The sequence below is a fragment of the Sarcophilus harrisii genome, chromosome 5, assembly GCF_902635505.1.
Source record: "Sarcophilus harrisii chromosome 5, mSarHar1.11, whole genome shotgun sequence".
Lineage (NCBI taxonomy): Eukaryota > Metazoa > Chordata > Mammalia > Dasyuromorphia > Dasyuridae > Sarcophilus > Sarcophilus harrisii.
The window spans coordinates 123,869,752-123,896,349 of NC_045430.1; the positions used below are offsets into that span (position 1 = coordinate 123,869,752).

The 26,598-nt window shown below is 36.1% G+C and overlaps 1 protein-coding gene across 2 annotated transcripts in view; it reads right to left on the minus strand.

The window, feature by feature from the left end:
- SFMBT2 (Scm like with four mbt domains 2) overlaps positions 1-26,326 on the minus strand; it is a 295,646-nt gene extending 269,320 nt beyond the window's left edge. Inside the window, exon 1 of one of the 2 annotated variants that reach the window (XM_031938506.1) lies at positions 26,195-26,326. The gene's annotated coding sequence lies outside the window, so the exon portion shown is untranslated. Of the gene's footprint in view, positions 1-23,770; positions 23,865-26,194 lie in introns of those variants that run through there. The other variant, XM_003771404.4, reaches the window with a different exon arrangement.
- Positions 26,327-26,598: the final 272 nt, after the last annotated feature.

Here is a 26,598-nt window from a genome sequence, read left to right on the forward strand (position 1 = left end):
CTTCACTTATATCCCATTCCCCTAGCAATCAACACATCATCAGCAAGTGTTTTTACTGGTCCACTTCTAAAACAAAAGATCAAGAATAGCAGCAAGGCAGCAAGTTGGCTTAGAATTATTATCTACCTATAGTTTTCCCCAGTAGAAAGTAAGCTTCCAGAGGGTAGAAATGTCTTATATCCTTAGCACCCTGCACAATTCTCCACACAACAGTTGGCTCTCAACTAGCATTTGTTGAACTGAAATGAAAATAACATGATTTTTTCCTAAGCATTTGAGTTCCTAAATATAGCAAACAGATCTAATTCTATTATTTTTTCATTGCAAAAGCATCATTTACAATATTTAGTACTAGGTTCCTTTAAGTAGCACTCATACTCATGCAATTAAAACAGGATTTTACTTACATTCACAAACTACAACTGAACTGTGAGGCTCTTAAAATAGCCATGGGATCTATGTAATAAAGCATCCTTCTCTCTACTATAAAGCATATGCTAATTATTCAAACTTGTGGAAGATCTAGCTTGATGTCTCCCAAAGGGTTTCATCCAATCAATCAACAATTATCTATTGGATTTCAACAATGGCAGAGGGCACTGCCCATTGCTTACAGCTACTTTTTGATTCTATAATCTGGATCTTCAATAGCACAACAAAGTAGGACCTTATCTGCAAGCTGATATCCAAAAAGATATTTTCCACCACTAAGCATGTGGAGTTAAGTTATATGAAATTAGAAGGAAATGTTACAAGAGAACTTTATAGAATGAATAAGGGAATGTTATTTTGAGTCACTCCAGACATCCCCAACAAAAGATTGAACTTTAATACAGTATTATAAGGAATAAAACTTTCTGATTATGTCATCTTCATATTTTAATGTTTGCAACAAGTACAAATAGCATGGACTAGTGAAGACCTGTGTTCAAAGGTCTCCCTCCAACCTCTATAGACAATGTAATGAGAGGAAGTCACTGGATCTCTGATGGCTCTAGGCTAGGGGGTGACAAACTCAAATGAAAAGGGATCCCCTGCAGACCCACCCAGAAGACTCAGAAAAATACAAATTAGCATCACCTATGTGATACCTTATTGTTGTTTTGTCAAACATTTCCCGATTACATTTTAATCTGCTTCAGGTAGAACTCCCTTAAAGTTTCTAGTTTACACAAAAAGTGACAACTCACATTGACTGAGGGAATTTCTTCTTAGGGAGTTCTTTATGCCAATGAAATCATAAACCTAGTCCATTTCTCTAATAAATGCAAACATACTACATATATGCCAAATTTGACCAAATCAAACAATATATTAAATGCCCTCTAAGGGTTCTCTATTTAAACAAACAAACAAAAAAAAATCCTTCTTTTACATCAATAATCCCCCTCTAATGTTTGTTTTATAAGGAAATATTTTTGTAGTTTTCCACAAATGAAACAAACTTTGAGCAGTAATACCACATCTCCCATGTAGTTAATTAGTAGTTTCATTCATGGCATTCAAGGAATTTTGCAAATGTTTTGTAAATCAGTCACAATATTTTTCTGCAGTAAATTTTTGTGCAAATTATACCATGGAAAAAGTTTAAAAAGTTAATTCCAAACAAACGGGAAATATATATAATACACATATGAGTTAAATGGGAAAAGAAAATATTCCTTGCTTTAGATGTGCTTCTAAAAGCTCATAAAAATGACTGAATTTAGAACTAGAAGGAATGCTTAGAGACTATTTCATCTTAACTACCTGACTTTGGTATCATTATTTGTACTTCTTTTCTGAAGAGGACGTTAGGGGCAGTGGCTTTCCAGGGAATTAGATTTAACCCAAAGTCAACTCACTATCTCTTAAGTACAAGCAAGGAACTGAGGCCCACAGAGATTAAGTTACTAGTTCAAGTAATAAACAGCAGAGCCCTAATTCAAATCCGGGGCCTCGGTCTCTAAAGCTAAAGGTTTTTAAAATGTGTCAGGCAAACTGAGTATTTATAATTCATGATTTTAATGCAGGATGATTACTTAAAGCACTTCACATGCAAACTGTGACCCAGACCTGCTTGACATTTACGTACACACACACACACGATGCTAACTAATTAGCTAATTCATATGAATTACAGAGGTCTGTTGGTTGTAACTTATGTTTAATAGGCCTGGATCAATTAGTAATTCTAATTGAAAGCGAATATAATTAATTTATGATTAAATTCATGAATCTATACATACATGGGTACAAAACCATTCATTTCATAGTCCACCATTGAAAAATTTGAACATTATTTTTAGCAACTAATATTTATTATTTAATTATCGAAATATTATGTAATATTTATGATCTAATTATTTTATAACTAATTTTTATCATCTATATATTATTTAAATATTGTCTAATATTTATATCTAATTTATCATATTTTTATAATCAGGCATAGGAACTGGATTTATAACTTCACAGATGCATGGAAATTCCCTCTATCAAAGCAAGTTGACATCTCCACAGTTTATAGTCCCAGAGTTAACTTAAGCGAAAGATTAAGAATAGTCCAGGATAACAAAGTCAAGACAAGTCAGAGGCAGCATTTAAACTTAAATCTTCCTGGCTTCAAGCCAGCTCTGTCTCCATTACCTGAAGCTGCTCCAAATGAAATAATCACAGCTAACTAAACAAACAAGACATGGGAAAATCCATATTTCTAAGACTAAAACAAGGTGTACCTAAATAAAATCACAGATAATGAAGCACTGACATGGGAACATACTAGACATGAGAGAGAAGGAATAAATCTCAGTGATGGGGATTAATCACAGAAGGTTTTATGAAGGAAAAAGACTGAAAAGGTGGCTAAAAGAAATATGAGGTAACAAAAAGTTATCAAACTGTGCATACCCTTTGATCCAGCAGTGTTACTACTGGGCTTATATCCCAAAGAGATTATAAAGAAGGGAAAGGGACCTGTATGTGCACGAATGTTTGTGGCAGCCCTTTTTGTAGTGGCTAAAAACTGGAAACTGAATGGATGTCCATCAGTTGGAGAATGGTTGAATAAATTGTGGTATATGAAAATTATGGAATATTATTGTTCTGTAAGAAATGGCCAACAGGATGATTTCAGAAAGGCCTGGAGAGACTTACACGAATTGATGCTTAATGAAATGAGTAGGACCAGGAGATCATTATATACTTCAATAACAATACTATAGGATGACCAGTTCTGATGGACCAGGCCATCCTCAGCAACGAGATCAACCAAATCATTTCTAATGGAGCAGTAATGAACTGAACTAGCTATGCCCAGAAAAAGAACTCTGGGAGATGACTAAAAACCATTACATTGAATTCCCAATCCCTATATTTATGCCCACCTGCATTTTTTATTTCCTTCACAAGCTAATTGTACAATATTTCAGAGTCTGATTCTTTTTGTACAGCAAAATAACGTTTTGGTCATGTATACTTATTGTGTATCTAATTTATATTTTAATATATTTAACATCTACTGGTCATCCTGCCATCTGGGGGAGGGGGTGGGGAGTAAGAGGTGAAAAATTGGAACAAGAGGTTTGGCAATTGTTAATGCTGTAAAATTACTCATGCATATAACCTGTAAATAAAAGGCTATTAAATTAAAAAATAAAATAAAATAAAATATAAAAAAAAGAAATATGAGGTAAAATGAAAGAACAGAGCACTTTGGACCGCAAGAAAAAAATCAGCATAAAAGTATGAAAAATAGATTCAAGTACTGAGTACATGGACAGCAGAGAGAAGAGATCATGAGGAGACTAGAATGACAAGCCCAGATGGGTTTCACAAGCAATGGTGACTTATTAAGAAGGAAGATAACATGTTTTTAAGGTTTTAAAAAAAAAAAAAAAACTTGAGTGTATTGTTTATTACAGGGAATTGAGGAATATTTTGAGATTTGGGGAGACTAAGAGAAAACCATATGGAGAAGATATAAAAATATACGGAGGAGATGTAAGTAAAAAACATTAAGTTGATGGCCAAAGATAATATAAAAAAATGTTAAAAATCAATAAATAAGTAGGTTCAAAAATCCAAATTTCCAAACTATCTTTTAATCTAGCTTAACTATGCTCCCTCCTCTAAATAATTTAGAGCCTTAGCAGAAACAATTCCCACCACCATGTTTGACCCTAGATATGGCTGTATTTCAATGATGATGCTAGAGAATGAGTTAAGAAGACAGAATCAACATACTATATAACTGTCAAATGTTATTAAAAGGGCAGTATCCAACCATCCACATCTCCTTATGGAAAAATGAAAGGAACACAATTGGCTGAGATCATACTCACTAAGGCCCAGAGCCTTGAAGAATCTCTAAAAACTGTCAGATTCTATATTAAACCATCACCAGCTGTACTCTGCATTTTATAATTAGCCTGTCGGTGCTAATGCTTATCAATGACCTCCTTCCTCCTACTCAAGGGATCAGTTAGGGAATGTCCAGCCTCAGAAATTCCTTAAATACATAGCAGAGAGCAGGCAAAACCTTTATCCATAGGGAAATGAATATTGGGGCAGGAATTTCAATTGACTCCCAAAATGGCTTTGAGTCAGTGTGAAATAAAGTAAGAATTACTACTATCTTCAGGAGTCATAAAAAGTTTCTAAATAATTGCTCTTAAGAGGTGAGGTTTATTTTGGAGAGTAGTTTGGAACTATGCTCAAAAAGTTATCAAACTGTGCATACCCTTTGATCCAGCAGTGTTACTACTGGGATTATATCCCAAAGAGATTATAAAGAAGGGAAAGGGACCTGTATGTGCACGAATGTTTGTGGCAGCCCTTTTTGTAGTGGCTAGAAACTGGAAACTGAATGGATGTCCATCAGTTGGAGAATGGCTGAATAAATTGTGGTATATGAAAATTATGGAATATTACTGTTCTGTAAGAAATGACCAACAGGATGATTTCAGAAAGGCCTGGAGAGACTTACACGAACTGATGCTGAGTGAAATGAGCAGGACCAGGAGATCATTATATACTTCAACAACAATACTAGATGATGACTAGTCCTGATGGATCAGGCCATCCTCAGCAACAAGATCAACCAAATCATTTCTAATGGAGCAGTAATGAACTGAACTAACTATACCCAGAAAAAGAACTCTGGGAGATGACTAAAAACCATTACATTGAATTCCCAGTCCCTATATTTATGCACACCTGCATCTTTGATTTCCTTCACAAGCTAATTGTACAATAATTCAGAGTCTGATTCTTTTTGTACAGCAAAATAATGTTTTGGTCATGTATACTTATTGTGTATCTAAGTTATATTTTAATATATTTAACATCTACTGGTCATCCTGCCATCTAGGGGAGGGGGTGAGGGGGGGGGTAAGAGGTGAAAAATTGGAACAAGAGGTTTGGCAATTGTTAATGCTGTAAAGTTACCCATGTATATATCCTGTAAATTAAAGGCTATTAAATAAAAAAAATTAAAAAAAAAAAAAAAAAGAGGTGAGGTTTAAGGAAGAACTGAAGTCTACAACTCTTAACAGAAAGTCTGGATGATAATAATAATAATAATAAAATAGAATACAACTCAAAAAATAGAATACAACTCTAGAATAGAATAGAATACAAAAATAGAATACAACAAAAATAGAATACAACTCAAAAAATGACAACAGCAATAACCCCTTTAGAAGCTGCCATGTCAGAACATCTTTAGAGCAAGAAAAAATTAGGTACATCTAAGCAAAACTGATAATCAATATTCTATGGATTGAATTGCTCACAGGTTGTTTAGAGGCAATATGGTAAAAAAGAAAAATTACTGGCCTGAGAGTGGTAAGATCTGCATTAAAGTCCACCACACACAAAATACTAGCAGCAGGACATCATTTTCTATCCATCTCAATTTTCCAAAGCACATGCCATTGCTCTCTCTCTAGAAGGCTTTCAATTTTAGGGAACATTGCTCTAAGATCTCCAAATAACAAGTAGATTGTCCCTCTTCCAGGCAGATCACCAACTGGAAGGCAAGACAACTGCCTCTGAATATCTGCTTTTTCATTTCAGGCTTCCAACCTAAACCATGCACTCAAAAACTGGCACCATTTACATCAAATGACAGACTTTATTTTCCATAGACTACTCAGTTTCTGCTTTTGTTTAGTTCTACTATAAGCATATAAAGATTTAGGGGGTTTCATTTGCTTACTTTTAAAAAGAAACATACTGGGAGAAATATCTTTAATCTGGAAAGAGAGAAAAAGGAAAAATGATTCACTGGCAACACAAATACTTCTGCAATTTTATAAGTACCATTCCTATGTAAAAGAGTTAAGGATAGATGTTTCTTTTTAAAAAAAAACTGAATTTAACATATTTTAAACTTGTTTTACATATATTGGATTATGTGCCATCTAGGGGAGGGAGTGGGGAAAAGGGGGTGAAAATCTGAAACACAAGGTTTTTCAAGAATCAATGTTGAAAAATTAACCATGCACATGTTTTGAAAATAAAAAGCTTTAATAAAATATAATAAAATAAAATAAAACCTGAGAGATCTGGAGCAAGATGGCAAAGTACTTGACTTCCGTATAACTCCAACCTAAAAACCTAAAGAGAGAGAAATGTGTGCCAAATATAGAGCAATTAAAGCTGAAACCCAAAGGATAAGATGATAAAAACAATACAAGATAACAGCCTCATGAAATAATATCTGAGAAGTGAAATACTTTATAAAAGCTCCCACTCTCAATGTTCCCACGATGGCAAAAGTACACCTACCATAGAAAAACTCACAAGCTTGTGTTTCAGGGCCTCTCCCAATTCCCAAAGGCAATAGTAACTCCAGTCTGAACTCCTTTCCTAGTCCACTAGGGCCAGAACAGAGATTATACATTTCCATGCAAAAGGAGAAAGGGAGAAGGCACAGAAAATGCAGAGCTGACAAGGAAGTGGGCTCCTGTGTCTGTGGGGAAAAGAGCTCCAACAGCCTAACTAGGGTCAGGTCTCTCTCCAAAGAGTTTACTTTGGGCAGAGACTCTCACACTTTCTAAATGTATTGTCTCAGGGTCCTAATTAGAAATGGAATGATAGCAGCAAAGGAGAAAGTGGTCAGAAATTAGAAGGGAGTTTAGAGTCAATGCTATTATAATAACAGGATGGGGAAAAATGGTGAAAAACAAAAAGTACAGAGAGAGAGAGAGAGAGAGAGAGAGAGAGAGAGAGATTCCTCAAAGACTATTTTTAAAAAGGGAGACAGAAGGAATAATTTAAAGACAAATATTAAGGTGATAAACCCAAAATTTCCAATGGCGAAAGAAAATTTTGCAGACACTCCAGAATCTCCAGAATGGTTCAAAAATCAAACAAAACTTTCAAAAGAAGTTATCAGCATAGGAATTAAGTTGGAAATCAAAGCTTCCAAAGCAGAATTAACAAAGACAAATAGCAAAATAAACAACTTAGAACACAAGCTAAAAAAATCGCTTTAAAGCTTTAGAATGACCAAACAAGAGAATGACAAATTCAAAATTCAAAAAAAAAACTAATTAAAAAAAATAAAAAGACAGAAAAGAAAAAGAGAATAGTTTTTAAAGGACATTTAAGACTTCTACATCATTTGAGAAACAAGATAGTGGTGGAATAGACATTTTCTTTTATCTCCATGACATCTCAAACCTCTCCAAGACAAAATCAATTTCAGCTGTCTCCATGGTCTAGTGATGAAGTCCTGGGTTACTAAGGTGCTAAATTCCTCTATAGATTTAGTCTGTCTTCTTCCACTGCTTGCAAACCACAGATCGAGACTGTAAAAGTTTGCTTTGGCTTCAACAGCCAGCAGAAGAAAAGCCTGCCAGGGTCTGCAACCTGGAAGCACCAAGGCTGCAAAGCCTGAACTGCCAGTGAACAGTATGGGACAAGACATCATGCAGGTGGGGAGGGGGGGGGGGTGAGGAGGGCAGGGATGTCCAACATTTGTGGCCATTTCTGACAAACCAAAAGTTAGAGAGAACAAAGATTTGGATGCAGACTTAACTTCCAGGAAGGGAAGGAAGTTTAGAAGCTCTGAGATCCAGCCCCACCAAGGGAAACCACCATCAGAGAAGAGTGAGGAGTCAGAAACTGAGTGGCAAAGTAAATCAGGGGAAGAAAAAGATTGAAAGTATCCAAAATTTCAGAAAGAATAAAACTCAAGGACCTTAAATAGAAACAGATCAAAACAACAGGAAAAGGGTAATAACAAAAGGAAATGTGGCTTCTAATTCTAGTAAACAAGTTCAAACATCTGAAAAATTGCTATAAAATGAAGAAATGAGCCAATATGATGAGACAGAAGATCTTGTGAAATTGAGGAGAATATGGAACCATAACACACCGATCCTGAGACGTTTAAAAGGGAATGATAATTAGGAAAGTTGAATTTATGACATACATTGACGAAGATCAGAATAGAAAAACTGGAATCCGCACTGGCAAATGCTCACCAAAGAAACCAAAGACATAACATCAGATTGGAAATGCAAATACACAAAAGTAAAGGGCAATCTAAAAGAAGAAAAAATAATAATATTAAAAGAAAATATGCTCAGAATGTAAGCAAAACATACTGATGTTGAAAATATGATAAACAGAAACAACCTAAGGATCATAGGTCTCTCAAAAAACTAACATTGTAATGAAAAAAAAATAGATGAGAACTGCCTTGAACTTGGAAATAGAGAAAATGAAAATGTCGAAAGAATTCATAGATCACCACCAGAAAAAAAAAATAATATGGCCATAAACTCTAAGAAATGTAGCTATTGAATTTAGTGGTTCAAGTTAAAAATAATAGGTTTTACAAGCCATCAGGAGAAATAACTTCAAATACAAAAAAAGGATCATTTGAATAATTTAAGACTATTACGACTAGAAAGAGTAGAAGGAAATAGAAAAATGGTTCTAATGAGTAATGGTGCTCAAGATGAGCTACATCCTAGAAACCTGGGCTTAATCAAACAAGAAAAAAGATGTGCATCCAAACAGAAAAAAGACAATTTGAAACACTTTTAGAAAGAAAACCAGAACTGAAGAGGTTATTTACTTCTCAAACACCCTAAACAGAAATAAAAAAAGTGAATAAATGCCACAGGCAAAGAGAGCAACAAAGTGACTTCTTTAAGGGACTCTTTCTATGGGGACAGTAAATGCATTATTGGTGGAGTTGTGAACTGATCCAAACATTTCTGGAGTACAATTTGGAACTATGCCCAAAGGGCTACCAAACTATGCTCACTCTTTGATCCAGTAGTGCCTCTATTGGGCCTATAGAGATCATAAAGGAGGGAAAGGGACCCATAAAAACGTTTGTAGCAGCCCTTTTTGTAGTGGCAAGAAACTGGAAACTGTGTGGATGCCCATCAGTTGGAGAATGGCTGAATAAGTTATGGAGTATGAATGTAAGGGAATATTGTTATAAGAAATAATCAGGATGATTTCAGAGACGCCTGAAGAGACTTACATGAACTGATGCTGAATGAGGTGAGCAAGAACCAAGAGAACACTACATAGCCACAAGAAGATTATGTGATGATCAACTGTGATGTATGTACATGGCTGTTTTCAACAATGAGATAATTTAAGACAATTCCAATAGACTTGGGATGGAGAGAGGTATCTGTATCCAGAGAGAGAGTTATGGAGACTGAATGTGGATCAAAGTATTAATATTTTCACCTTTGTCATTGTTATTTTGCTTGTTTGTTTTTTTTTTTCTCATTGTTATTTTCCCCTTTTGATCTTATTTTTTTTCCTACAGCATGACGAACAGGGAACAGATTTAGAAGAATTACACATGTTTAATCTATATTGGATCACTTGCTGTCTAGGGAAAGGAAGAGATGGGAAGTTAGAGGGAAAAAAAAATTGGAACACAAAGTTTTGGAAAAGTATATGTTGAAATCTATCTTTGCATGTATTTTGAAAAATAATCTCTAAATTATAAAGGTCAAGTAGGACTCAAATAAAAAACTATGAGAAGATACCTTCAACCTACTCCTTAGTGGAGGTAGGAGGTCCACCGGCATTACACGTCACTCATGTTTTCAGACTTTTTCAATGTATGAATCAGTTATGCTGATTTTTTTTTTCTAAAAATATACTATTTGTCATATGGAATTGTTCTGTGGGAGGAAAAGAGGAAAGGATAACCAGAATAATTATAGAGATGTAAGAAATAGAAAATATCAATAAAAATTTATAAAATTAATAAGCATCCCTCCTCATGGCAGAGGACAGGGAAGAATAATGCAAAAATAAAATAAAATAAAATAAAAAGCTATTAAAAATATAAATACATTTACACGGAAATTTAAAAAAGGGACTTTTCTAAATGTACACAAGTGAATATCTGATGGACGTAACAGTGAAGAAATGGGATTTTATGAATAGAACTTTTCATTTCATAAATTGATTTTTTAAAAAAAAACCTCAATATGATTAAAAAGAGAGCAAAAACTCATCACCAAAACAGCAAGAAAGGAATAACCCACAAAAAGAAGAAAAATAAACCAATGAGAATATACTGTACAGTTATATATGCTAATAAAACTGAGAACACAAGAGATACACCTTTAAAAATATAAAACACCTTAATTACCAGAAAACCTAGAGATCTTAAATAAACTGACCTCAGAAAAGGAAATAAATTTGGTTGTAAAGGAACTACCAAAAGGAAAAAAATCCTGGTTCTGATGTATTCACAGGAAAATTCTATAAAACTTCTAAAGAATAGGTAAAACCTGCACTTCACAAATTATTCTCAAAAACTAAGATAGAAAGCAATCTGCCATAATACTTTTATAGGACGTAGTCCTAATATCTAAACCAGGGAAAGATAAAACAAGAAAGAAAACTATAGGCTAATATCATTAAGGAACAAGGACTGAAATTTTTAAAATGCTATCAATAATTAACTACAGCAATTTATCCAAGAAATCATTTATTATGACCAAGTAGGACTTATGCCAGGAATGCAAAAATAGTTTAACAGTACCAAACAATCAAACGGCATTAATCATATTAAAAACCAAAACATCTAAAATCATGCATCATCTCAAAAGATAAATTAAAAAGCCCCTGACAAAGTAAAACAGTTTTATGCATACATACAGGGACTTTTTTTAATTTCACAAAAAGGATGTAAAACCAAAATCAAGCGTAGGGGATACACTAGAATTTTTCCAAATGTAGGAGTGAAAGAACAATGCTCACTCTCCTCCCACCTCCATTATTTGATATTTCTGAAATGCTAGCAAAAACAATAAGATAAGAGAATGAAATTAAAAGATATAAATGTAGGTAAAGTGGTAACAAAACTATCCCTATTTGCTGATATGATGATTTCCAAATATTTCCATTTATTTGGAAAAGTCTAGGAATATTAATTGAGATAACAAATAGCTTCAACAACGTTGTAGGTTACAAAACAAATCCTCAATAAATCAATATACAATATCAATTTATAATAACAAAACATAAAAAGCAATAATAAAAAGGGAAATCCATTCCAAATAACTACAAAATGCACAAAGTATCTGTAGATTAATCTCCTCCAAAGCATAAAAAAAGGCATATTGATTAAATTACAACTCACTCTTTAAAGAAAGAACTTAAGTAGCTGTAAGAAGAGTCAATGTTCATAGCCAGGCTTGTGCCAATATAATAAAAATGACAATACTACCAAAATTAATTTACATTTTTAATGCTATACTGATCAAATTACCAAGGAGATACTTTACAAAGGTCAATAAAATAATAACAAAATGAAATAACAAAAATAATAATTTTTTTAATTAAAAGAACTAAATATCTAGAATATCACAGAAAATGATGAAAAGTATGAACAAGGGAGAATAGCCTTTCCAGACCTCAAACTATATTATAAAGTGGTAATCATCAAAACCATCTGGTATTTGGTTAAGGGATAAATCAATGGAACAGACTAACTTAGAAGATTCAGAAACAAGAAGACTCAATAATTCAACCTTCTATAAGGAAGAAATTATGAATTACTTAAGAGAAAAATCTCCCTATTTGGAAAAAAAAAAAACTTCTGAAAAAATTAGAAAGCATAAATAAGCCTTGAAACAAAATCTTATCTCACATTCCACAATATATTCTAAACAGATATATGAGTTTAATATTAAAGATCATACTATTAAAAAAATGAGATCAAAAAGATTACCTCTTGCAGCTGTGGTTAGGAGATATATTCGTAACCAAAGAGATAGAGGCAATTTCAAAAAATTAAATACATAACTTTGGAGTATTTGAAATTAAAAAGGTTCTTTCTGCACAGATAACATTAATGAATCTAGGTTAAGAAAATAAATGGTTGAATGGGGAAAATTTTTTGTATCAAACTTCTCAGATAAGGGTTTGATATCAAAGATATATAAACAATTAATAATATATATAAAACTAATAGTTATTCTCCAATAGTCAAAGAATAAGAACAGGGATCAAAAGAACTGCAAAAATATTCACAGTCAAATGACAAAATGCTTTTAATTATTAATAAAAATGCAAATCAAAACAATTCTAAGGTTTCATTCATCTCACACCCTACAAATTGGCAAAAATTAACCCCAAGATAGCAAGTCAATATCAGAGAGGTTACATACTAATATACTATTGGAGGAACTGTGAACTGGCACACTATTTCAAAAAGTAATTTGAAATTATGCAAATATAGTGATTAAAACTTCCATACCTTTTAACCCAAAGACTGCATTACTAGGTTTATCCCCTAAGAAAATCACATGTAGAGAATGTCTTCATATACCCCAAAATATTTATAGCAAAACTTTTTTTTAATAATTAAGAATTGGAAACAAGATAAATGTCCATCATTTGAAGAATGAATAGATAAGCAAATTCTGATACATGAATATAATGGAATATTGCTGAATTGTAAGAAATTATGTATGTCATAAATACAAAAAAAGCATGCAAAAGTCTACAAGAATTGATGCAGAATAAAGTAAGCATACACAATAAAATAACATACACAATAACTATAACAATGGAAATGGAAAGAATAATGACACACCCAAAAAAGTAAAAGCAAATTAACAAAAAAAGGACTCCAATGAAAACATGAGAAGATACCCCCAAACCTCACTCTTTGTGGAGATGGAAGAACACAAATGTTACACCTTGCATGTTTTCAGACTTTTTCAATGAACTTAACAGTTGGGTTGATTTTTTATTCTCTTTAAAAATAATGTATTACTTATCAAATGGGATATCTCTCTGGGAGGGGGAGGGCTACATAGGTACTATCCTGATGTAAGAAAAATAAAATATCAATAAAATCTTTTTTTAAAAAACACACACAATTTCTCTGCAAGCCAAAGTAATTGATCTTAAATACATGTGCAGAGATAAATTAGAGACCATAATTCTTCTAGAACATGATAAACTTTATAAATCCAAATACCATACTTCAAGAAACTCATCCAGCATATTTGAATACAGACAATAAAGTATAAAATTGATTAAAATTACAGATCATTACCAGAGAAAAAACTTTATTCCTGAAACTTCAAGGTATGTATTTCAATACCAAACACAAAAGTCTACCAGTAACCACAACAGAGGTCTTCAGCTAAGAAACGATTCAAATTATTCAGTATTACTCACAGAAAATTAAAAAAAAGAGAGAGAGAGAGAATAGAATAGAATGGAATGGTCCAAAAAGGCAGAGGAACTCAAGTGTTAACCCCAAATAACATTTTGCAAAATTGAGTCTAATGATTACTGGAAAAGAGAGATTTTTGGCAAGAAGTAGTTGAGACTTCTGAGACACAGACGGGCAAAGTGAGAAAGGGAGAAGACGAAATTCGGTGAGTATTCAACAGGAATAGAATAACCAATTCAAATATCCCAACAAGAAAATACAAGACAGGTAAATAAGTATGATTATCAAGAAAAGATTAAAAAATGAAATTCTCTTATATTTTTAGATGATTTGTTAAAAGGAAAAAATAGATTTGCAAAAGAGACAAAAATGAGAAATAAGGGGCAAAAACAAATTAAGAGGCTCAATGTTTAAGAAGATCTTAAACAATAAGGGAACAGGAAAAAAGAACTGAAGCAATATTTTTTAAATTTGATTCCATTCTAAGGAAATCACTATTTTTATTTTTTTATTTTTTGGTGAGCCACAACAGTGGGAAGCACTCAAGCCAGGACCCCACCAAACCCAAAAGGAAACAGAAAAGGAATAGTAATTTAGTATCTTAACAATAGTAGGTGGCTTTAAGTCGAGTTAGGTAAAAGCAATGGAGAGGCAATTCTGGGATAGGAAAGTGGAAGAACCTAAAGATTTAAGTTCAAGAAGAACCTAAAAGATGCTATTAATTAAAGAAAAAGCCCAAGGGAATGGGGGTGGGAGAAGAAAAGTAATAAATGTCAGTTAAGAGCCTTAAAATGGATTGGTTTTAGGGCCAGCTAGGTGGTGCAGTGGCTCGAGCACCAGCCCTGAAGTCAGGAGGACCCTCAGTTCACATCTGGTCTTAGACATTAAACACGTCTAGCTGTGTGACCCTGGGCAAGTCACTTAACCCCAATTGCCTCAGTAATTAAAAAATGGATCGGTTTTATCTAGGACCAGGTTCTTAATCTGGAATCAAAAAATCTTTATTTCACTATAACTGGTTTTCTTAGTAATTCTCTGTATTTTGAGTTATGCATTTAACATTATTCTGAGAAGAAGGCTTCACTAGTACACCACAGGAATCCATGACTAAGACTACAGGATTTCCTTTTCAGAAGAACGTTAGTACTCCCAAAACAGCACTCTACCCAGGGAAAGATGGGTGGGAAGATCACCTTAACTACAATTTCTTGTGCTACAAGAAATGATGAACTCAACAATCTTATAAAAACATGGAAAGACTAGCATGAAATAAAGAAGAGTAAAATAAACAGAACCAAGATTAAGTGGTACAGTAACAGCGATATTGTTTTAAGAACTAGTGAGCGAATAAGTTAATTTTAAATGTCCAAATTAACTATAAAGGATATATAAAGAAAAACACTATCTATATCCAGAGAAAAAACTGATAAATATAAGTATGCTATGGGGGGAGAGAAGAAAAAATTTTACATGATAATTTTATTATATATTTAAAAGAAACAGTAAGTTGTGCAAAACAGATCTGCAGTTTCACATGTAATCATCTTTTTTATTATACTACATTATGGGAAACAATGATTCTATAAACTAAAAATAAAATAAATAAATATGAAAAAACAAATGATGAGGAAGAGAGAAGAGAAATTGTTAACCACACACTGATAGGGTGGGGAGGGTGAAATGGATAAATACATTTTTAAAAACAGAAAAATTAAATGAGATGTTATAAAGTAATTTTATTTACCTTAAAATATGATCTGAGTTTTCACCTCTGTTCTCTGAGGTAACTGATCAAAACTGATCGTTTATCATGATCATGATAATTTATTTAATTTACAATTGGAGAAACTAATATAGTAGTAGAGTGGAAAGAATACTGTATTTGGAATTAAAGAATATGGGCGTTTGAATTTTGGCTCTTCTGCCAGTCACTTTAAACCACAAAATGAGATGATAAACTTGATCACTTTGCTGTTTTCCTATGATATCTGTGACCTGGAAAACAATTTTTAAGTGAAGACAACTTGAGAAAAAGTACTTCATTTAGAATTCAGGAGAACTCAGTTCAAATCTCAACTACTATCTGCATAATCAGAACAAGCCACTGTACCTAACAAACCCCATGTTTCTTTACCCATGAAACAGGGATAATACTCATATTCAATTATACATCATACTGCATGCATTACAGGGTAAACTTCAGAATCCCATGTATCTGGTAAATGCTAACCACCACACTACATTTCCTTTCCCCATTTTCAACTCTAAGGAATATGAAAGCAAATTATTCTCTGAGAATTCTGCTACTTCCACTTGGCAAACATTGATTTTTCTCTTGTGCTTTGAAAAGAGCTGAAATTAATTTTCATTCATATAGAGTAAAGAACCTTTGTTTTGTCAGCATCATTGCCTGAGGTCAACTCTGCCATGGAAATAGGGTCTATGAACAGATGATGAGCCAAGAGAGGAAGCACAAGACAGTATTTATGTAGAGCTAAGATAAATACCAGCTTTTGTTTTTTGTCTTTAGTTTTCTTCATGTTCAAGAACATCAAATACAAAAGAAAGTTGAAGTTTGAATCCAAAGTCTGTTTTCATCAGTTGCAAACATTTTTTAGAAAATGAAAATGGTAGCCCCTCCCCAGTGTCTTTTGGTTCTGTTTTCCATCTCTTCTAAAAGGCTGGGTTTTTTTTATCCTTGTTTATGTATTTAAGGGATAGGTATCAGCACTAACAGAGAAAAAAAAATAACGTCAATTTATAATCAAAACCAAATGCTTCTCAGTATCTTAGCTACAATTTCAGAAATTCAAGTGCTTTAAAATCTTTGGTGGCCAAAATTTTATCTCTCAGTCCCGTTTGTTATTCAACCTTTTTTTCTAAGTTCATTTCCCCCATATTACCATTTAAAATTCGAGTCACAGGTCAGGGAACATTTTTCTTGTCTACCCAAAATCATATTAACATTAATGTCTTTAGAACTCAATATGTGCCTTGCACACAGTAGACACTTAATAATTAAATGAATTAAATATTATGGAGTTGATACAAACACTGGCCAGATACCTTAAGTGCTAATGCACTTAGCAGCAAGACCATTTGATGCCTGCTGTGCCTCCAATGGAACTACATGCATCTTGCTACCTAGGCCTCCTACCAATAACTCCAGAATGAAACAATGACTTAATCAACATACATTTTCTCTCATTCTCTAGTAAAATTAAGGCCTTTAGAAAAACCACTAAAGCTCAAACCAGCCTTTAATATTTTGGATTGAAATAAGCATTTAAGAAAAAATATCATCTAAGTAAATTTTGTCTATTTTACTTTTGATTATTACCTCTATCCCTTGTAAAGTTAAAATTTTTATCTTAGCCATAGTTTCATAAAGTACTTTTATCCATTACTCCTCTAGTGTTTTCTATGATATGATCATTTCAATTTAAGTCATACATCCATTTGGAACTTATTGTGGAATAAGGTATAAAGTATTAACCTAAATTTAATTTAAGCCAAACTGCCTTCCAGTTCTCCCAGAAGTCTTTGTTTAATAAACAATTCTTATTCCAATAGTTTGTGTTCTTATATTTATATAACACTAAAGCAACTCTTGTTCAATTGCTTCTGAGTCTTGATACGCTAATCTATTCCCTGCTGGTCAATTTATTTTTTTTTTCCATCAGTATCAATTAGAAGCACATGGCACCATGGATAGTGACCTAGCCTGGACTCCTATTCAGAAAGATCTTAATTCCACACCATATCACTGTGACCTTGGGCAAGATATAACTGGTATCCAATTTTTTTTAATCCTAAATTCATATCAGGATTTTTTTTTCCTAAGGGGTATGTTGAAAATGGGGAACTTTAGCACCTCAATAACTGCTACTGTGAGTGTCTGGATGAGATCTGTTATTAACTTCTCTGACAAGCTTGCCATCTCCCTCACAAGGGGCAAGACGGGGAACTTGCACAAGGAAAGGAAAAAGTTATAGAAAATTATGGGTCTGCAATGGGTAAAAGAATAGCTCTGCTTGTCTTGGACAGAGAACATGCAAATCTGCCTCTGAGTGGACTTATAAGACACTATCTGGAATCTTACCACCATCCCCACTTGACATAAACCCTAATTCCCAAACACATAACTCCCCTAAAAGTATAAATGACAGGTATTGATAAACTGGAAGAATGTTACTTCCTATCATAAGTATAGGACTCTCTATACTAATTAAGTCACAGATGAGTCTTGATAAATACTGAGTTCTGGTAATGGTAAATCTACTTCATTCCTACTTTTTGTCATTATTTCCCTCAAGATTCCAGATCTTTTGTTCCTCCAAATTAATTTTATTATTTTTCCTGATTCTGGAAGTAATCTATTTAGAGGAGTTTGGTGGCTATGATGCTAAATCTATAACAAGACTACATGTACTATAAAGAGAAGCTGTAGCCTGAGAAAAATCTTTACAGCAAATTTCTGACCAAGGTCTGCTATCTAAGACATAAGAAGTCCATTTAAATATATAAAAAGAGTCATAAACAAAGAATCTAAGGATTGGAACAGTTACTTTTCAAGAAAGAACAGCAAGCTATCAACAACCATACTGAAGAATGCTCTGAAACAGTATTAAGAGAAATACAAATTTACACAACCCTGAGGTTTCCCCTTCTACCCATCTGATTAATAATGGTAACATAAGATAAAAATGATAATTGGCAAAAGTCAAGTACACCACTGCATCACTAGGAGAGCTTTGGATTGACCCAATCACTTCAGATAATAAAAACAGGTATTTTTATATAATACTTAAAAGTTCTGCAAAGCATTTTACACATACATTTTCTCATTTAATCAGCAAAATAATCCTAGAATTTAAAGTCTTATTAGTAACCTCATTTTACTCAGACAACTCAAATTATTTGCATAATTTTTTTAAAAAGCTAGTATTCAAGATGGAATACCAATCCAGGTCTTCCTCACAACTAATTTCAGTGTTCTGTTATGCCATGCTGCCTTGATAAACAACAATGAAATATGGCAGAAAAGTTATTAAGTTATACACACTTTCTGACCCCAGCCATACCACCTTTCTGGGCATATAACAAATTAGTCAAAGCCACTGGGAAAAGTTCCTCATGTACAAAAGAAAAAAGATACATATAGCAGTATTTTTAGTGAAAGTAAAGAGGATATCTATCAACTGGAAATGAACAAATTGAGATATGGAATGAAATCTATTTTATCACAAATGCAAAGATGGTAAAACATGCCTCCCTCTTTTCATCAGAAAGATAATGAACTATGGTTATGAAATAGTTGGTTGACCATGGCCAATATGCTTTTTTTGCTATATTTTTCTTTTTTCTATAACAAGGAAAGATTTTATTAGAGGAAGAAGTATTCCAACAGGACATATTAAAGTACATTATACCAGTACATGAACAAAATTATTAACACAACCCAAAGACTATGCCTTCATGTTTAATCCCCTTACCCATTAGACACAGAATCCTTGGTTTTTAAAATAAGTAGTAGAAAATACAGTAGTAATATGCCCACAGTTTACATATGGTAGTGGAGTCTGAAAACATGGGAATTTAGATTCAGTTCTTACTTAATTTTGGTTGAAAAGAAAAGTTATTATAGTTGGGAAAGGGTCTATTTCAATAATTTGTTTGGAGGAGGTGGGAATATTTTTCTTTTGTTTTGAGAAAGGCTTTACTCAGCCAACAAAACTCCATAAGAGAATTCACAGGATGAAAATCTTCCCCATGAAGTATTAGTGATAGTACATCTCTTTGTAACTTCTCAATAGTTACAGCCTGCAGTTTCATTCCCTGCCCTACTTTTCAGAATTTTTTATTATGGCAGATAAACACTAAATACTTAGACAGACATATCATTTTTATAAAAAAAAAATCAAAGAGGTGAAAAAAAATAAATACAATAGCTCCTTTCTCAAACCAGTGTCAAAAGATGGCATCTTGTCATAAGAATAAATAATATGAAAGTGAAGACAGTTTGATTATTATGGACTCCCAGATAGTTACCATTTATAAGAAGGCCAAGAACTATAAAAAAAAAAAAAAAATTGTGGTTTTTTTTTTTCCCCTAAGAATTTGCAGTGTAATACAGATGACAGAGGGTGAAAGAATGAAAATGCATAAAAAGATACACCTACAATAATTATCTTACAACAATGCAGTTAAGAGTTTTAACGTGATAATTGTCGGAAAACTGCCACCAAGTAGTTTTCCCTGGCTCTCACCCTCCAACCAGCCCATCTTTCTCAATCATGTGTCTCTGATGATTGTACTTGAGTTCTTCTCCACAGTTCTTAATCATTCATAGATGTTGCTATTTGCTCATACTCACCTCACACACATCTCTATCGCCCTCTGAATGACATTTATTATTAATTCCCTAGACTGTAGTATTCCATGACTTATAGACATACAACAATTTTGAGTACTAAGCAACTTTAAAAAGCTACTAAGACTTATGTTTTATCCAAGACTGCCAGCTGAAAAATCATCCCTGGTTCACAGTACACAATTCTCCTAATAAACATCTGGCATACAAATATGGTTAATGCATGACTTTTTCTCCATTATATCATCTTTCTTATGAACTGGTCTGAGATTTTCGGATTTGGGGTTGGGTTTTTCTTTAATCCTTTTAATCTTTCAAAAGGAAGGAAATAGGAATGAAAAATCTTGGGCTTCATGTTTAATTCTAGTGAAAAGTGGAACGAGGTGTAGAAGGGTCATGAAATCTCCATCTTTAGAATTCTTTAACAGGAAATATGGATACTCTTTAGTGTCAAATGATTCTACATGAAAAATGGTTTCACCATGCCCTGGGATGGCGAGAGCTGAAGCAAGTCACATAGTTCTCAGAGAATTTTGCATCCTCAGACAAACACAATGATCCATGGATCCATCCCATATTCCTTCTTAGTCTGTGAACTCTCCACTTAAGGACTTCTCAGTTTTGGTTTTTTTTAGCCTTCTAGTCCTGCTACATGTCCACACACTTATGAAATCCAATTCATAAAGTTAATTTAGAGATCAATTAACCCAAACATCTCATTTCACAAGAAAACTGAGGTCTAAAGAAATTAAACCATCTAGTGCAACTCTCATTTTACAAGTGAAGAACCTAACCCCAATCTTCAACAAAATTTTAGTAGAACAGAAACTCTGTCCACAAACTTAGCATGAGCCCAGCTGGTGGCTACCCCAAATGGACACTCAACCACTCACTCTTTTTCATAGAGACATCATGTAAATAAAGCTTTTGTTGTTGTTGTTGTTTTCTGCTAGCAAACAAAAGAGAAGCTGCATGGTCCCTGATTGTTCTTAATTACATTTACAGAAGCCACCCCCTCCCCCCATCAAAGCACACTTCAATTGAAGCACATCCTTCCCTTTAACTTACTATGAAAAACAAGGTTTCCATCATACAACATGCCTATGTGTGACCCTCATATATATAGAGGAGAAGAGAAAAATAAAGAATGATTATTGAAACAAAGCAAGAGACACTTCCTTGGCTAGTTTGAGTAGGAATGAGTTCTGGTAATTAAGGATTCATGATAAGGAAGGGAGAGGGAAAAACCCTGAGCCACCAAGTAATTAGAATTCATCCTGCCATATAGAGAAAAAAACAAAAACAAAAAGCAGCCAACCTAGGCTTATTTATAGCCAGGAGAGTTCAAAATTAGCCTATAATTGCTTCAAGAAACGATGAGGATGAAAAACTCTTTCCAATCAATTTCTCTTCATCACTGGTGAATTTTAGTTCCCCCCTGGACAGCTATCGTAAGTAAATAAGCCTTAGTTGGTGGGGTTGAGGAGTTTGTTATTCAAAACCACTGGGGAGAGATGAGAAAGGAGGTGATTCTTGAGCATCACCAAACCCTGTGTGGTCTGAGATTTTCTCCAAGGAACCCAAGATCACAATTTAAGACCTCGGGGACTGTCAGGTTCAGTTTGGGTGGGATTCGTGATCTTGTAAAAGTATGGTACTCTACCAGCCCAGTGCAGATTTAATCTACTTTGTGAGGCACTTGAGTGCTAGGGAGGGTAGTGGAAGGGAGGAGTTCTCTCCTTTTAAGAGATAGACCACTTTGTTTTTCCGAGGGAAGGTGTATAGAAGGGAGGAGTTATAAAATGAAAAAGCTAAAGGGGAAGGGGAGACTGGGGAGGGAGGAGTAACACACCTCTTACACTATATCCAAGGGCGTATTTCCCAGCTCCTAGGGCTCACAGCAGTTCCCCATCTTTCCCCCTCTCCCTTTCCCCCACCCCTCCCCCTCTTCCCTCCCCAGTAAAGCATACCAGATTTAAGCCCCCTCGCTGGATTTTCCACCTGGATGAAAAGACTGATCCATTTACTTAAGTGTAGGACACAGGCTTCGACTTCTCAGTTCCCAAATCGCTCCTGGGTTAGAAGCACATTAGGGGAAAGGGGGAGGGTAAAGAAGAGAAAGGGGAAGGGATTGATCCCGATTAAAGCAGGTTCGGCTCTACGTAGGAAATCTGTTTCCCACCAATCCGCTCGGATTCAGCCGCGTCTGCGCTACTGCTGAAACTGACAAAACGTGGTGCGGGGGAAGACTCTCCTTGGAGCCGGGGGCTGTCTCCTCTCCACGTCCTTGCGCCAGGCACAGGGGGTCGGGGAGGAGCGGGGCACGCAGTCCAAGGGAAAAAAAAATATCTGACAGCAGGGCACGTCCAAGGAGGTGGAGAAGCAAAAAGTTCGTGTAAAGGACGGGGCTTTTGTTAAGAATCACATCTGCTTATACTTCCCCCCAAAAAAGTCTCCCACCTCTAAATTTAACGTCTGATGACTCTCTTCCTTCCTAGAGCCTTCCCTTAAACCAGAAAATAAAAGATCCTGGAAGCAAAGAGAGATTCTTATTCTGAAAGTGAAACTGCAAGAAGTTTAGGGATGCTCTTTCCTGTTTCCCTGGGAACACCCCCCCACCCACCTTTCCCCCGAGCTTTGAGTGTCACCTGTGGCCTCCCTAGCCACAAAAAAGCCAAGTCCTGGTGCTCTAGGGTAGGGAGATGGGAGGGGGGGGAGGATCCTAAGGGGGTTGGCGAGTTCTTCAATTCATAAGGATCCCCGTTTCCACGTCATTTAATCCATTTATTGGCACCCGTTGGTTAGTAACCTTGCCAGTCAAAGAAACAGCTGAGCTGGCTCTCAGGGTAGCTTAGTTAAAGAGGCGGTGGGTCTGGCTCGACTTCTTAACAGCCAACCTCTTGGTTTTCTTTCTTCCAAAAGAAAGAAAAGTCCCGAATACACACATATACACACACACACACACACGCATACACACACGTCATACGTGCACAAGTATCCTAAGGAGTTTGGGAAAAACACGCACGAATGCATTTTCACCTTCATTGTACAACCACGATGCAAAAAAAAAAAAAAAAAATGCAGGTTTCGTGGAGTTGGAGTTAATTCTTTGCTTGTCATGAGCGACGTCAGGAAGAGGGGAGGTGTTCCCGTCTGAAACTGCAGTTTACGAGCAAAGAGCCATTTTAGGCTGGTTTCCTACTTTACCAAAGCCTCCTCGGTTTCCCACAGGCAATCTGGAAGAAGGGGCGGAGAAAAGGGAGGAAAGATGGGACGGTGAAGGAGCCAGGGCTGCTTTCTCCGTTATCAAAACTCTCGTTTTAGGCTTTTCCCAACTCCCAGCCCCTGCAATCCCGATGGGGCTGAAATTAAGCTCGTTTCTCTTTTTGCTAGCCCGTCCTTCCTCCTTCTCCTCCTCCACCGCCGCCGCCGCCACAACCACCTCTGCAAACACACACATTACACACGCACGCCCACAGTCCCCACTTCTCCCTCCCCCCCGATCCCCTCCCCAAAGACCCCCGGAACCAAATGAATTGCAAGGACCTTTCACACAATGTAAGCATCCGTTTAAAAAAGGAGAAAGAATAGGCTCTCGATCCCTCCTCCACGCCACTCAAAATGCCCAAAGACTAGATTATTGCTCCCACTCCCAACCCCTGCCCAAAATATCTCAATATTTTTTTTAAATATCATTTTAAAAATAAAAAATGAAATGCACTAACTTTCACTTCTGCACGTCGGTGCGCCCGGCTCCGCTCTGGTTAAGTTTGCAGACACTGCGGAAGGCAGAGCCTCGCTGGTCTACGCCCCCCTCCCTCTTCTTTCCGCTCTCCCTCCCCCTCCCCTACGCCAAAGCGCTAACCTTGCCCCTACTCCCTCGGGGAAGGATTTCTCCCGCTACTACACTAGGCAATCGCGGCGCGGCGGAGGCTGCACGGTGACTTATGGCGACCCCTGTCGGTGTGGCAGGAAGCATCCCAGGAGCACACGTTTAAAGCTGGAAGGGATCTGAGCCCAGCTACCTTATTTACATGGGTGGAAACTGAGGCACCGCGAGGGTGACACTGTTACGGTGTGAGGGACCTCTCCAGAGTTTCTTCGGCAGGAGAAATCAATAAGGTAGCTCAGTGTGGAGGTCCCCCCCTCCCCATAATTTGGGTTTGTTTCTGTGTTTGTTCTCTGGTTCTCCTTTCCCGGAGGTTGACTGATGGGCTTCTGAATGAATGCTCTAGATTCTCTCCTCCCAAGGCTTTTCCCCATTCCCCACTGACCCCTGCATCACACCTTTCCAAAGCCAAGCATCCTACGTACAAAAACCTTTCTCCCTCTACATCGCCTGACTTGCAGAAACCGCTTCTGCAAGAAGTAACCAGGAATAAACTCCTGGCCCGGCCTCCTGGACGCTGTGCTTTCAAGGTCCTGTCATCCTCTGATGCTCTATACTCAACGTTATTCTTCTCTCCGTTCCCACCCCCCATCCCCCTCCACACACACAGAAAAGAAAGAGCAGTCCAATTCTTAGCACAGCATGCCTCCTTGCACAGGGAAGAAGGGGGAGAAAAGCACCAGCGTTTCCAACCACAACTGCATCAGACACCGGACAATTAGCCTTTTTTAATAGGACCTCCTTGCTCCACCTACTGAGAGTCTTTGACAGCGAAAAGACCACAACATAAACACAGAGAGGAGGAGAGGGAGGGGGGCACCACGAAGTTATCTCGAGTACATCTCAAATAAATGATTACATCCATCATCATTTATTTTTACTCCCCGAACGAGAGGAGGGAACTTCACTCACTGCCTTCTTCTCCCCCTCCCTTCCCTTCCTGTAATGGACTTTACACACCGAGGATTTTACCGCGGAAAAAACTAGGGCAGGCTCACCCCTATCTTGCTTTCCCATTTAATTCGCTAAAACACCTCCTGAGGTAACCAAAGAGAGTAGGACCTAAAGAGTAGCATCTCCGGTTGGGTTTTTTCCCACCTCAAAATCTTTATTTTCAGTTTTTAAAAGACACCTTTGCCCGCCATGTTGAAACTGACACGATTTATAAATATTCATTTACCGCAGTTGTAGAGCTTCGGAGAAAATACGTAAGGATCAGGCTCTAGATATCTGTCCAACATCTTATGCACCTTCCCTCTTCTCTCTCTTTTCTCTCTCTCTCTCTCTCTCTTACACACTCACACACACACACACACACACACTCCTTTCACTGCTCACCCCCCGCTTCGATCGCCCCTTATCAAAATAAATAAATAAAACAGTTCGTTCAGTATTTCTTTTTTTTCTTGAAACACCAAGAAAACCAAGAAGAAAAAAAAAAAACTTTAGACTACATAGAGATCAAGTCTAGTCAATTCGAAAGAAAGTCACATGAACAGGAAAGCCCCAAATGACAGGATATTACTTTTTTTAAAAAATAGAAGAAAAAAAGGAGAGTCCATCCATTCCAAAGCACCCTTCAGAACTCATGGTAATTTCATTTTAAGTACATATGCAAATTCTTGCCAAAGATACTTTTAAAAAAATACAGATCTATGTGTATGTATGTGGAATATATATATATATATATATATATATATATATATTCACCAGCTGTTGTCCCAACCATCCTTATCCCAACCTTCCCCTTGTTCCCAAGCCCTACCCCCCCCCAAAAAAAAATACAAAAGGAGAGGCTTGCAAGAATAAAGGGGATGGTGGTGTCAATGCAAAAAAGAAGAGCATTCACCACTAAAGGTGCAAAGGGGTCATTGGGTACGAGAGCGAGGAAGACGCAGTTTATAAAATGAGACACTTTGAAACTTGAGTGCTTGGATCTCCTGATCTCCTGCACACCATCCTTGCTTTTCAGAAAGGAGGAAAAAAGCAAAAAAAAATTTAAATTAAAAAATCCATTGCAGACGAACAATCAAGGAGAGTTTGGGAGTTTGAGATTGGGATGGTTTCCTTCCATGCATAGCCTTTGCTCCTTGCCCAAAAACTCTCCTTTCCACCCCCCACCTTTTTTTTTCCCTTAACTGGAAAAAAAAAAAAAAAAAAAAATCTGCTGATCTGCGCGCTCAACCTGCCAGCCAGAGATTTCCTTAACCAAGCTAAGTGTGGGACGCCCGGAGAAGCAGCGCCCGGAGCGACGTCTTACCTGGATGAAGTTTTTTTTTTTTTTTCCCAGTCTCTAAAAGGGCAAAGCCCCCCTCTGCTCAGTGGTGAAAAGGCGATCTGTGTGTGTGTGTGTGTGTGTGTCTCTCTCTCTCTCTCTCTCCCTCTCCCCCTCTCCCTCTCTCTCTGGCTCTTGCTCTCTCTCCCTCTCTCTCCTTTCCTTTGCTCGCTCTCTCTCTCTCCTCTCCCTCCCGCTCTCTCACTACAGACTCATTCCAATATGGCATCCTCCCTCTGCGCATGCCCGGCACTCTTTTTTAGATGATTTTTTTTTTTTTTTTTTTTTTTGCATTCAATTCCTTCAATGACCTTTTCCAGCTGTTGCAAAATTTCCTAAACCAACTGGCCGGCGTTAACAATATAAGCTCTCTTACCTTCCACCCTCCC